At 44.3% G+C, this 10,946-nt stretch overlaps 1 protein-coding gene across 1 annotated transcript in view; it reads right to left on the reverse strand.

Moving 5' to 3' along the window:
- The window catches only part of SKAP1 (src kinase associated phosphoprotein 1), a 353,915-nt gene extending 346,733 nt beyond the window's left edge, over window positions 1–7,182 (reverse strand). Inside the window, exon 1 of the mRNA XM_083470125.1 lies at window positions 7,088–7,182. The gene's annotated coding sequence lies outside the window, so the exon portion shown is untranslated. The remainder of the gene's footprint in view (window positions 1–7,087) is intronic.
- Between the last annotated feature and the right edge of the window lie 3,764 nt (window positions 7,183–10,946).

Genomic DNA, 10,946 nt, shown 5'->3' on the forward strand with positions numbered 1-10,946 from the left:
GCGGGAATGCAGATGGCCTGCCTGTCAGCTCTGCGAGGTGATTTTTCTGATCTTCATGGACGTTTCCAGCATCTTTCATTAAACACTCATGTACCAATTTGTCATTTTAACTGGGCAGGAAAAGAAACTCCCGTTGAACTCCCCTGCCTCAGGTGCTGGGAGTGAAACCCAGAAGCAGGGAGTTTTTATGACTGTCCTGCATTTGTTAGGCAGCCTCAGGGGCTGCGGCATTGTTGCGTGAGCAGTCAATTTCCAGGTGGAAGTTTGCAAGCTTCAAAAATTCCAAATATTTAACAGAAGAAGAAGAAAGATCCAGCAAAGGTAAAGAAAAGATATGTCAAACACCTTTTATGCTAACCACTGTTGTGTTTTCACCAGGAGAGGAATTAAAGAGCCTGCTTTAAACATCACAGGCCCCAGTGCAAAAATAGACAAAACGCTACTTCACAATGGTACACAGTGGATAAAATATTTGAAAACTTTCTACATTTATTTATTTATAGCACGTCTAAAGCAACTCTTCGGCCAAAGAGGCTTCTAGAGCAGATTACTGTCTATGATCATGTTGTTGATATTCATCTGTCTCGGGAGACAATGAAGGAGTGCACCTTTGGGGGGGGTGAAGACAACCTCAAACTGTGGGATTGTTGCAGTGCTTGCTGTGGCTGTAGCATGTGATTGGAAATATTTTGTGCCTGAAACACCTAGCAGAGCAACTGCCTGTGAATACTAGGCTAGATAGACAAAAAAACCCGACCTTGTATAAGGCATCTTTCTAAAGTTTCCAGCGCTCCCTCACTATGAGCAGCCCGTTGTTGACAAAGACTGCCATGTTGTCTTGCTGTGCCTTCAGAGTGTGTCCTTACCTGCTACCTGTCAGTTACCTGCCTGCCTGTTTCCCCCTCTGCTTCTGATATTTTGAGCTTCAGCCACTGGGGGTTGGATTTTCCCAGCACTCTGATCTTGGCATATGACACTAAAGGAGGCGATCCAAATAGTCTCTCCCACTCATTAAAACAGGGCGCAATCCATTGAGAAGTCCTCCTACATAACTCCTCGAAACATCATTGTGTACTTTCAGTTGGGGTTCTCCAAGACCATTTCCTAAAGGACTGTAGCCAGTGAATCAGATCCACCTACGTTCCATTCTGCCACCTCTTTAATGACGCCCAAAACCTACTGCCTGAGGCAGTGCCAGATTTATGTATAGGCTAAGTAGGCTGAAGCCTAGGGCCTCTAAATCTAGGGGACCTCACCAGCCCTCCCGCTCCCCAGCGGGCAGTCTCCCCTCTCCCAAAATTGCAAACCCAAGACTTCATGTGAGGGCAGGGCAACTTGGGCCTCTAAATTTAGGGGGCCTCACCAGCCTGCCCTCTCCCCAGTGCCACAGTCTCCCCTCTCCCAAAATTGTAAACCCAAGACTTCATGCAAGGGCAGGGCAACTCAGGCCCAACAACTATTAGACTCAGGGCTAGCCAGTGGGGCCCAATTTGAAGCAGTGGGGCGCAACTTGGTTTTTTGGGGGGGTTTTTTGTAGGGCCCCAGTTCACAGCCAAAGTCTGCAAAATCTTATAGATATAAATAAAATCCATCTAGATTGCCCTGGTGCAGGGGGCCCCTTAGGAGCGGCCCGTGGGGCCCAATTTGGCCCAATTGCTCCAATTGCCTTAAGGTCAGCTCTGATGAGACTGTGCAGGAGTTGGACAGACAAGCCCTGCACCTTCTAGGTCTCTAGTGTCACCATTCAGAGTACAGACTCAAGGACTTGTTATGGAAATAAAGGGGGGCACTCATTGGTAAATCAGTTTTGTCACCTCTTTCCCCCAAACCCCGAGACAATGAGCCCAGCCACCTTTTATTCACAGTTGCATAAGCACTACATTACAGCATGGCCATAAACTTGCATGTTCAACCACTGAAATATACACCCAATATATAGCAATGGAGATTTATGTTGCTGCTTTATGAATGAGCACTGTGTTTTATGAATGGACTCTGCATTTTGTGAATAACCTAAAAGCCACCAATAGGGAGCTGTAGAATCTGACAGCTAACCAATTGGGTACTACCAAACAGCGACCCCCTATTGCTGAAAGCAGGTAACCAGCAGGGAACGCTTCAGCTCAGCCTTTGCACTGTTGACTGAACACACCCTGCTGTGCAGATAATGGAGAAAGCTTGTAAATTGTATCCCTTCTGGCATCCTGGCCAACTCTATTAGGCTGGTGTAAACCCTGGTGCACCAGAAGCACAGAATAGCAGCAAATAAAATCCGCTCATACGTCAGCAACTGATAGGACTTGTCAACCAGTTCTTCCAAAGTCTTCCTAAATTATAAAACTCCAAAATACAGCCAAAAGAGAGCAGGTCTGGGAAGAGTGAGGCACACAATGGGCACCACCAGTGAAAAGGCCCTGCTTCGTGTAACTCCTGCCCTGACATTTGCTAGAGTGCCCACTTGCCCTCCTTCTTGACATGGAATACTCTCTATTGGAGTCTCCAGGTCCAGTACAAAGACCATAAGAAGGGAGAGCAGGGACCTTGAAGTTCCCAACAGCTGTTAAGCAAGCAAACAAGCAAGCACACAGGTCACCTTTGTCACAGTCAGGACACCTATGTCCTGGCCAGGCCTGCACCCAATCTTGTTTTTGTGCAATCTTGTTTGTCCTCAGTAACCAAAATTATATTATCAACATATACAAGCAGAAAAGTTGTTTTCCTTCATTTGCACAAAGTGGCACTAATAAAGAAAAGTTTCAGCGTGGCAACTAAAACTAAAAACTAAAAATGCTTTTGCAGTTCATCAAAACTATCAATCCGTATCAAGTTATAGGAAAACTGATGCTATTAACAGTAATCCTTCTAGTTGGTTAATTGGTTCGGCAACTTCCATGCACATGTGATGCTAATTATTCCCCCCAAGAGTTAAATGATAACTAATCAGAGGCAGCTACAGGAGAGGTGAGGGTCAGATGCCTTGTCAATCCCAGCAGGTATATAAGAGGACAACCCAGGCCATAAAAGGTTTACATAGTTCAGTTATTGCAAAAGTTTTTCAGTGTTAATTTTATGCATTTTTTTTAAATCACCATGGTATTTAACAATAATATCTTATGTCCTTTAGAGGAAAAAATGTGAATTGTAGAATTTTAAATACCCATCCTCCTCCTTGGCTTCACTCAATTTTGTTTATAACACTCCTCCATTTTCTTCTAGTTGTGAGGGTGGGGTGGGGAGGGGCCTCACCAGTGGAGTATCCTAGGAGTATCTCTTCATCTAAATCCGGCCCTGGCCTGAGGTGGTTCTTCACTTGGGCTTCAGGTGAGGATGCCTCTGGAGCTCTGTACATTATAGCGCTTGTCAGATGAACAGACATACTGAATTAATGTTACAACGTATGGGCTGTGTGGGATTCCCCATTAACATTTATTGGAGATTGTCATCACATTGGGCTCAATGAAGTCCAGATGTGAGAACCTTACAAGCAAAACTCTAAAAGGCGAAGGTTAGACATGTTGTAATTTCTCCTTGCACACACACCCATTCTCCACCACATTCACTCCACCCGGCAATTCTGCAATTTGGCTGATTTATTGTTATTAAGCCCAACAAGATTTGGTCGAGGAGAAAATCAAAGAGAGCAACACGTGGCTGAAGTTGCATGGTGCTGAGCTGCCGAAAAGATCACCCTGTTTTCTTTCAGGGTGGAGACTTTTTTAAAAAAGCACTGCTGAAAAAACTGCTGCTGAAAGTTTTGCTGACAGATTCAATGTCTCATTATATCAGCTGACAGATAAAGGAGGGGTAATAAGTTATTACTAAACAGTAGTCTTTGCTTTAAACAGCGATAAAATATTTCAGGAAGAAAGTGATTTTCTTTGACATCCCTTTTTTCCCCATTCCAGCTTCTGATTGTTATATATCATCATGACTGTATGTATGAGAGTCTATGTAGGACAGCCGTGGGGAACCTGTGGCCCTCCGGATAGTGCTGAACTACAACTCCCATCACCCCAAGCTTGCTGGTTCTGATGGGGGTTGTAGTTCAGCAACATCTGCAGGGCCGTAAGTTTCCAGAATCATAGAATTATATAATTGTAGAGTTGGAAGGGACCACAAGGGTCATCTAGCCCAACCCCCTGCAACGCAGGAATCTTTTGCTTAAACGCACAACCCTGAGATTAAGAGTCCCATGCTCTACCAACTGAGCTCTCTCCCAACACTTAGCATCCCTGATGTACGAGATACCATGTAGGAGGGTGTATGAGAAGTGGAGATTGAGGTTGCAGCTGTATACATACTTAACTGGGACTAAATATCAATGAACTCAATGGGGTTTACGTTTTGAGTAGGAATGGGGGAGCAATTCCAATTTGTTGGCATTTTATTGAGAAACTAAAACTGAAACACAGCTATCCTTCAAAATTCACACTTCTGAAAATTTTACAGTACAATTCTCCAACCAACATCTCATCAGATGTCAAAGAGTAGGCCTTTTGACAACAAGGAAGAGTAGCAGCAAGGCCAGGATACTCTGGCGGTTGCCAACAGGGCTTCTACAGGTGCCCACTGTTGCTTACTTCAGATGCTGGCCATTCCATGTTTTTATGGGGTCCTAGAGAAGCATCATGACTGGAGTCCTCACACCTCATCCTCATCTACTGCTGAAGTATGAATGAATGAATGAATGCTGTAGTCGGTTCCCACCCCTAAACTCTTTTTAGTTGGTCATTGTGGCAGAGCTGCCCACAGGATAATCATAATATGGGCAGAGATAGAAGATGGGAGGACAGTATGTATTCTCAGTTTGCTCAGAGCTTAGGCACCTCCTGCATTTTGGGCCTCCAGCAACCTTGCCACCTGCTGGCTCCAGCCAGGTGAGTGGGGTTGCAGTTGAACAACAAAGTGAGATCTTCTCCAAAGGCAAGCTCCTATTATCCACTTATCTTTACTGCACTCATTGTGGCCCCAAAATTTAAAAAATCAGCAGGAATGACATAGTGGACAAAAATTACAAAGTACCAAAGTACCATTTTATAAACAGGTACTTGCATGTGTTTATTTCCCTTTTCCGCTCCCCATTCCTTTTTACTTTTGTATTGCAGCTATCAGATTGTAAGTCATTATTTTAAACTGTAAACCATTTTAAGTGCCCTAGTAGAAAGGCAACACATGAGCATAGCAAATAAAACATGCTGCTTTGATGTTTCTGATAGCTGATATTTTGTTATATTATGTTTTTTTCATTGTGCTCTTGATGTTTTCACTGCATTTTAAGGCCTTCAATATAAATCAATTTGATGGCCTATTGGTACCAAAATAGTAGTATAGAAATTTGAATGATAATAGTAGTAATAAAATAAAATTAATATAAGGGACCTGAATGTAGTTATAGTCAGATTCTGAATCATATAGGTTGGTGGTTGGCCAGTTGTCAACAAGTGTTCATAAATGCATTTTTTTCCTCCTAGCTTATCTTCTGAAGGAATTATTGTTCTCACTAACTATCCTTATGTGAAAGTGCATCAAAAGTTTATTAAATAATTGTAGAAAAATATGCCCTAGTCCAGGCTTCCTCAACCTCGGCCCCCCAGATGTTTTGAGACTACAATTCCCATCATCCCTGACCACTGGTCCTGCTAGCTAGGGATCATGGGAGTTGTAGGCCCAAAACATATGGGGGGGCCAAGGTTGAGGAAGTCTGCCCTAGTCATAGATTTACAGCACAGTCTTATGCATATCTACTCAGAAGTAAATCCCACTGAGTTCAATGAGACTTACTCCCACTATATGTATATAGCAAATTGTAGCCTTGTTTACTTTAAAAACACCCATCCTGCTCTTTCACCATCAGAGTACTCTGAAGAGCTTATAGTAAAGCAGGAATAAAAGTTAATATATTAAAATATGTTAAAGGATGCAAGTAGTACCATAATATTCATAAACAATAGGGAAAAAAGGACCAATAGTATTATTGTATGGGTATACCAATAGTATACCCATCAGGCTTGATGAGGAAGTTGCCTCAGATGGCAGATTTGGGGCAGATGGCCAGGTGGCCGATCGAGGCCTGCAAGGAGTGTGCTGCTTGCCTCCTCCCTGTGCTTGTTGCCCACCTTCTCTGTTGCTGCAGCCACCCTGCCACCTCCTCCTCCACTGCCCCCCTCCCACCACCTCCTTTTCAGCTTGGTTTTTTCTCAGGTGACAGTGGGGGACGGGGAGGTAATGGAGTCATTTGGGGATGTATTTTCTGTCTTGCCTCTGTTTTGTCAAAACATCCTGCGCCAGCCCTGAGCAGAAAGCCATGTTTCAACAGCATATTTTTTTAAAACATGAATCTAGTTGGCTTACCTTGAGAGAGTGCTCCACAGTGGTGGTGCCACCACTGTGAAGGCCTCATGGCCATCAATCTGACCTCCATCAGAGATGGAACATGGAGCAAGCCCTCGTTAAATGGAAAGGCTCACATGGGAGTTGACCCCTGATCCTACTCGGTGAGGCCTAGAATGGAAAAACCCCTAGAAAGTGAAGAGGGCAGTTCATGATCTCAATAGACTCCCATCAGATTTCGGCATTGGCTTTAATAACACTAGGTAAAGGTAAAGAGACCCCTGAACATTAGGTCCAGTCGTGACCGACTCTGGGGTTGCGGCGCTCATCTTGCTTTATTGGCCGAGGGAGCCGGCATACAGCTTCTGGGTCATGTGGCAAGCATGACTATGCTGCTTCTGGCAAACCAGAGCAGCGCATGGAAACACCGTTTACCTTCCCGCCGGAGCGGTACCTATTTATCTACTTGTACTTTGACGTGCTTTCGAACTGCTAGGTTGGCAGGAGCAGGGACCGAGCAACGGGAGCTCACCCTGTCACAGGGATTCGAACCGCCGACCTTCTGATCGGCAAGTTCTAGGCTCTGTGGTTTAACCCACAGCGACTACACAACATTAAAAGGCAAGCAAGATATTGTACTAGGTGAGAAAGAAAATAATCAATTAATAATGTAGTTATAAAAGTATTACAGCACTGTGCAGAATATTTCTGCAGCTGTCTTAATGGGTTTTTTGTTTTTGCTTTTCAGCATAACAACTGTAACATTAAAAAACAGGAGAAGACCCCTACCAGATTAGACCAAGGGTCTGTCTGGTTCAGCATCCTGCTCCCCACAGCAATCAGCCAGATGCCTATGGGAAGCCCACAAATAGAGCACAAATAGCCCCCACCCACTGTTTCTGTTTGCTGCTTCTGAACATGAAGGCTGCAAGAAGCTAATCTGGCAAATGGTCATTGATCCCCACATTTTATGGCAGTGAATTCCGTAAGGTAGTTATAGATTGTGTGAAGGTGTACTTACTTTTGCTTGTTGTGAACATCAATCAGTTGCATTTGATGTTCCAAGTTCCAGTGTTATAAGAATTATAATTATTATTATTATTATTATTTAGTAATTTTAAGAATTGTTGTACTGATGCAATCCTCTGCTGATGGTTTTATGCTATTTCTGGCTCTTCCTATTTAGCATATAGAAGAACCACTGTGTCTGGAGCAGCTGTAGACTGTATGGGGCACAATGCCGTGCAATTTAGAGCAGAGCCACACCATACAGTTAAAACACATGATGCCCCACAGAATCCTGGGAACTGTAGTTTGCTAAGGGTGTTCAGAATTGTAGCTCTGTGGAGCTGAAACTACAATCCCTATAATTCTTTAGGGAGAGTTGGACAATTTAAGTGCGCATCTAATGTGCTTCAACTGTATAGTGTAGATTTGGTCTGTGCATTGATAAAAAGAACAGGTACTGTGGCCCAGAGTGGAAGGAGCCAATTTGCCGTGGAAAATCTGCTATCGGCATGAGCAGAATTTGTGATGGGATCCTAGTGAAAGGTAGGGTTCTGCACATCCCTGTTATATTCATCCAGATATTTAGGGGCAAGGAAAAGGTGACAAAGGCTTGATGTTTTGTTTTTATTGCTTTCCCTTAGCTGTGCCTTCCTGTAATATAGTCATACTGAGCCATTTGCCATTGGAAGAGCTTTCACGTGTCTTGGTGGCAAATTATATGTTTTTCTCCAGTATAAAATATCAGAGCCTTTCTGTGCATCCCCCTCTATTTTCTTTCTTTTGTTCTTTTGCTGCCTAATCCCCGCTCCCAACCCTTCACTTAATATTTATTCATGAGTATTTTTGGTGCTTTCAGTGCCTCTAGGAGCAGCTGTTTACAATCTGATGGAATTCACTCAGAAGCAAAAAAAAAGGTCTTTTTGTCTGTTCATCCCAGCCAGCTCTGTGGCTGACAAGCATCTGGTTCTTTGGATTGGGCTCCAAAACCGGAGGCATGCATTTTTGTCATGTCCAACTGAACACAGGGGCTCTCTGTGGTGTAACTTACATGGCTTTCTCTTTTATTAAAACAGAAACCCATTTTCATCCCAAAGTAATTTAATGAGAAAGGGAAGAGCAAAGCAATACTAAAAGTGCAGAGAATGAAAAAATAAAGGAAGGTGTAGGTGAGTGGTGGTGGGGATGACTGAAAATAAACGATACATATATACACATCTACAAGGAAAACAATGTCTGCGTTTGGACAGCGTGTTGCGGCACAGTATCTGTTGTAGGACTGGCAGTACCTGGATGGAAGGCAACCTGGGAAACGCAAGTTCCCTAAAGGGAGTGATACAAGTGAATGAACAAACAGGACAGACAAATGTGCAAGCATAGGCACACGGAAACGGTGCAGGTTAGGAATATCAGAAGGGACATAGCTCAGTGGTAGAGCACTTGCTCTACATGCGAAAGGTCCTAATTCAGTCCTTAGTGAGAGCCAGTGTGGTGTAGTGGTTAAGAGCGGTAGTCACGTAATCTGGGTAACCGGGTTCGCGTCTCCGCTCCTCCACATGCAGCTGCTGGGTGACCTTGGGCCAGTCACACTTCTTTGAAGTCTCTCAGCCCCACTCATCTCACAGAGTGTTTGTTGTGGGGGAGGAAGGGAAAGGAGATTGTTAGCCGCTTTGAGACTCCTGAAGGGGAGTGAAAGGCGGGATATCAAATCCAAACTCTTCTTCTTCTTCTCTTCTTAGTATCTCCAGATAGACTTGAGAAATGGAGGAGAGGGGTTTCAGTTATTGTTAGCCATGATGACTACGTTCTGCCTTCATAATACTTCTGCATATCAGTTCCTGGAGACCACAGGAGAGGAGAATGCTCTTGTCCTTGGGTCCTGCTCTCTGGTTTCCCCCAGGCATCTGGCTGCCCACTGTGAGAACAGGATACCAAGCTAGATGAAGCATCAGCCTGATCCAGGAGGCTCTTCTAATGTTCTTATGCGCACTAGGAGCATGCTGCCAGTCAGTGTAGACCAGGGATGAGGAACCTGTGGCCCTCCAGGTGATGTGGACTCCACTCCCATCAAACTCAGGGATGAAAGGAGTTCCAACACCTCACTGCTGCTCATCTTCCGCCATTTGCCATCTGCTGCTTCATTTTGCCTAATGATGGGGCTGGCCCTAAGCATCATTATGACTTCCTATTGTAAATATTTTCATTGTTCATATATATATTTACTTTGCAAAATATGCCTGGTTGGGGGCGTGCAGCACCAGACTTTCCCCCACATTGCATGCGTGTTTTCCTCTTACCGTTTACCTTTTCAGATGCCTTTGTAGCTAAGCATAAGTTTCTGTTTCACATCACAGGTTGCCTTAAGAACGCACTTTGACACACACAATACAGTCTGTCGTTAATTGCAACTGTGTGAGAAGATGCTTGCCCTGTCAAAGGCAGAAAAGACCTGGCATAACTTAGGAGAGGGGAGAGTGAGATCCACACCACTCATGTTTGAAGCTTCCAAAGAATGTACAAATCAGATAACTTCTTTGTAGCTGATAAAAAGTGAGAAAAACCAGAGGGAATGGGCCAAAAAGAGTTCCCCATACATCAGATCTAAATTCCTGTTTATTTCAGAAGATAGTACCAGTTTCTGGAATCCGCAGGAGGGGGGAGTACTTTCATGCTTGGGCCCAGTTTGTGGGTTTCTCACAGGCATTTGGTTGACCACTGTGATAACAGATTGCTGCACTCGATGCTCCATTAGCCTTATTCAGAAGGCTCTTATTATGTTCTTATATTGTCATTACTAAGGGACGTGGGTAACGCTGTGGGTTAAACCACAGAGCCTAGGACTTGCCGATCAGAAGGTCGGCAGTTCGAATCCCTGTGACGGGGTGAGCTCCCGTTGCTCGGTCCCTGCTCCTGCCAACCTAGCAGTTCAAAAGCACAACAAAGTGCAAGTAGATAAATAGGTACCACTCAGGCGGGAAGGTAAACGGCATTTCCGTGTGCTGCTCTGGTTCTCCAGAAGCGGCTTTGTCATGCTGGCCACATGACCTGGAAGCTGTACGCCGGCTCCCTCAGCCAATAAAGCGAGATGAGCGCCGCAACCCCAGAGCCGGTCACAACTGGACCTAATGGTCAGGGGTCCCTTTACCTTTATTGTCATTACTTAAGGGCGCCGACTGATTACATTGAGGAGCTGTGGTTAGAAACAGGGGGCTGCAGCTCACATCTCATGTTCTTGACCACCATAGACCATAGTAGAGTGACCATTTATTTATCACCACAAAAGAGGACACAGGTTCACATGAAATTTGCATGTGCTAATTATGTGTGTACATGCAAAAGTATAAATAATTACCAGTGCTTTTCCCCAGGGGGTACTCAAGGGTACACAGTACCAGCACCTCTTTTGTTGTTGTTAAAAAGTATGGCACTTAGCTGTAACAACTTCATGGTGAGTACCGGCATCTATTTTTCTAGGGGGGAAAAGCAGTGATAATTACTATAGTTTAATAAGAAATACAGTACATCTCCAATACACAAAGCCCTCCTGCTAAACCATATATCTCACCCATCAGCCTCACTTGCCATCAAATAAGAGTTAAAATGAAATATTA

Source organism: Podarcis liolepis (assembly GCF_965112155.1).
Source record: "Podarcis liolepis genome assembly, chromosome: 13".
NCBI classification, from domain to species: domain Eukaryota; kingdom Metazoa; phylum Chordata; class Lepidosauria; order Squamata; family Lacertidae; genus Podarcis; species Podarcis liolepis.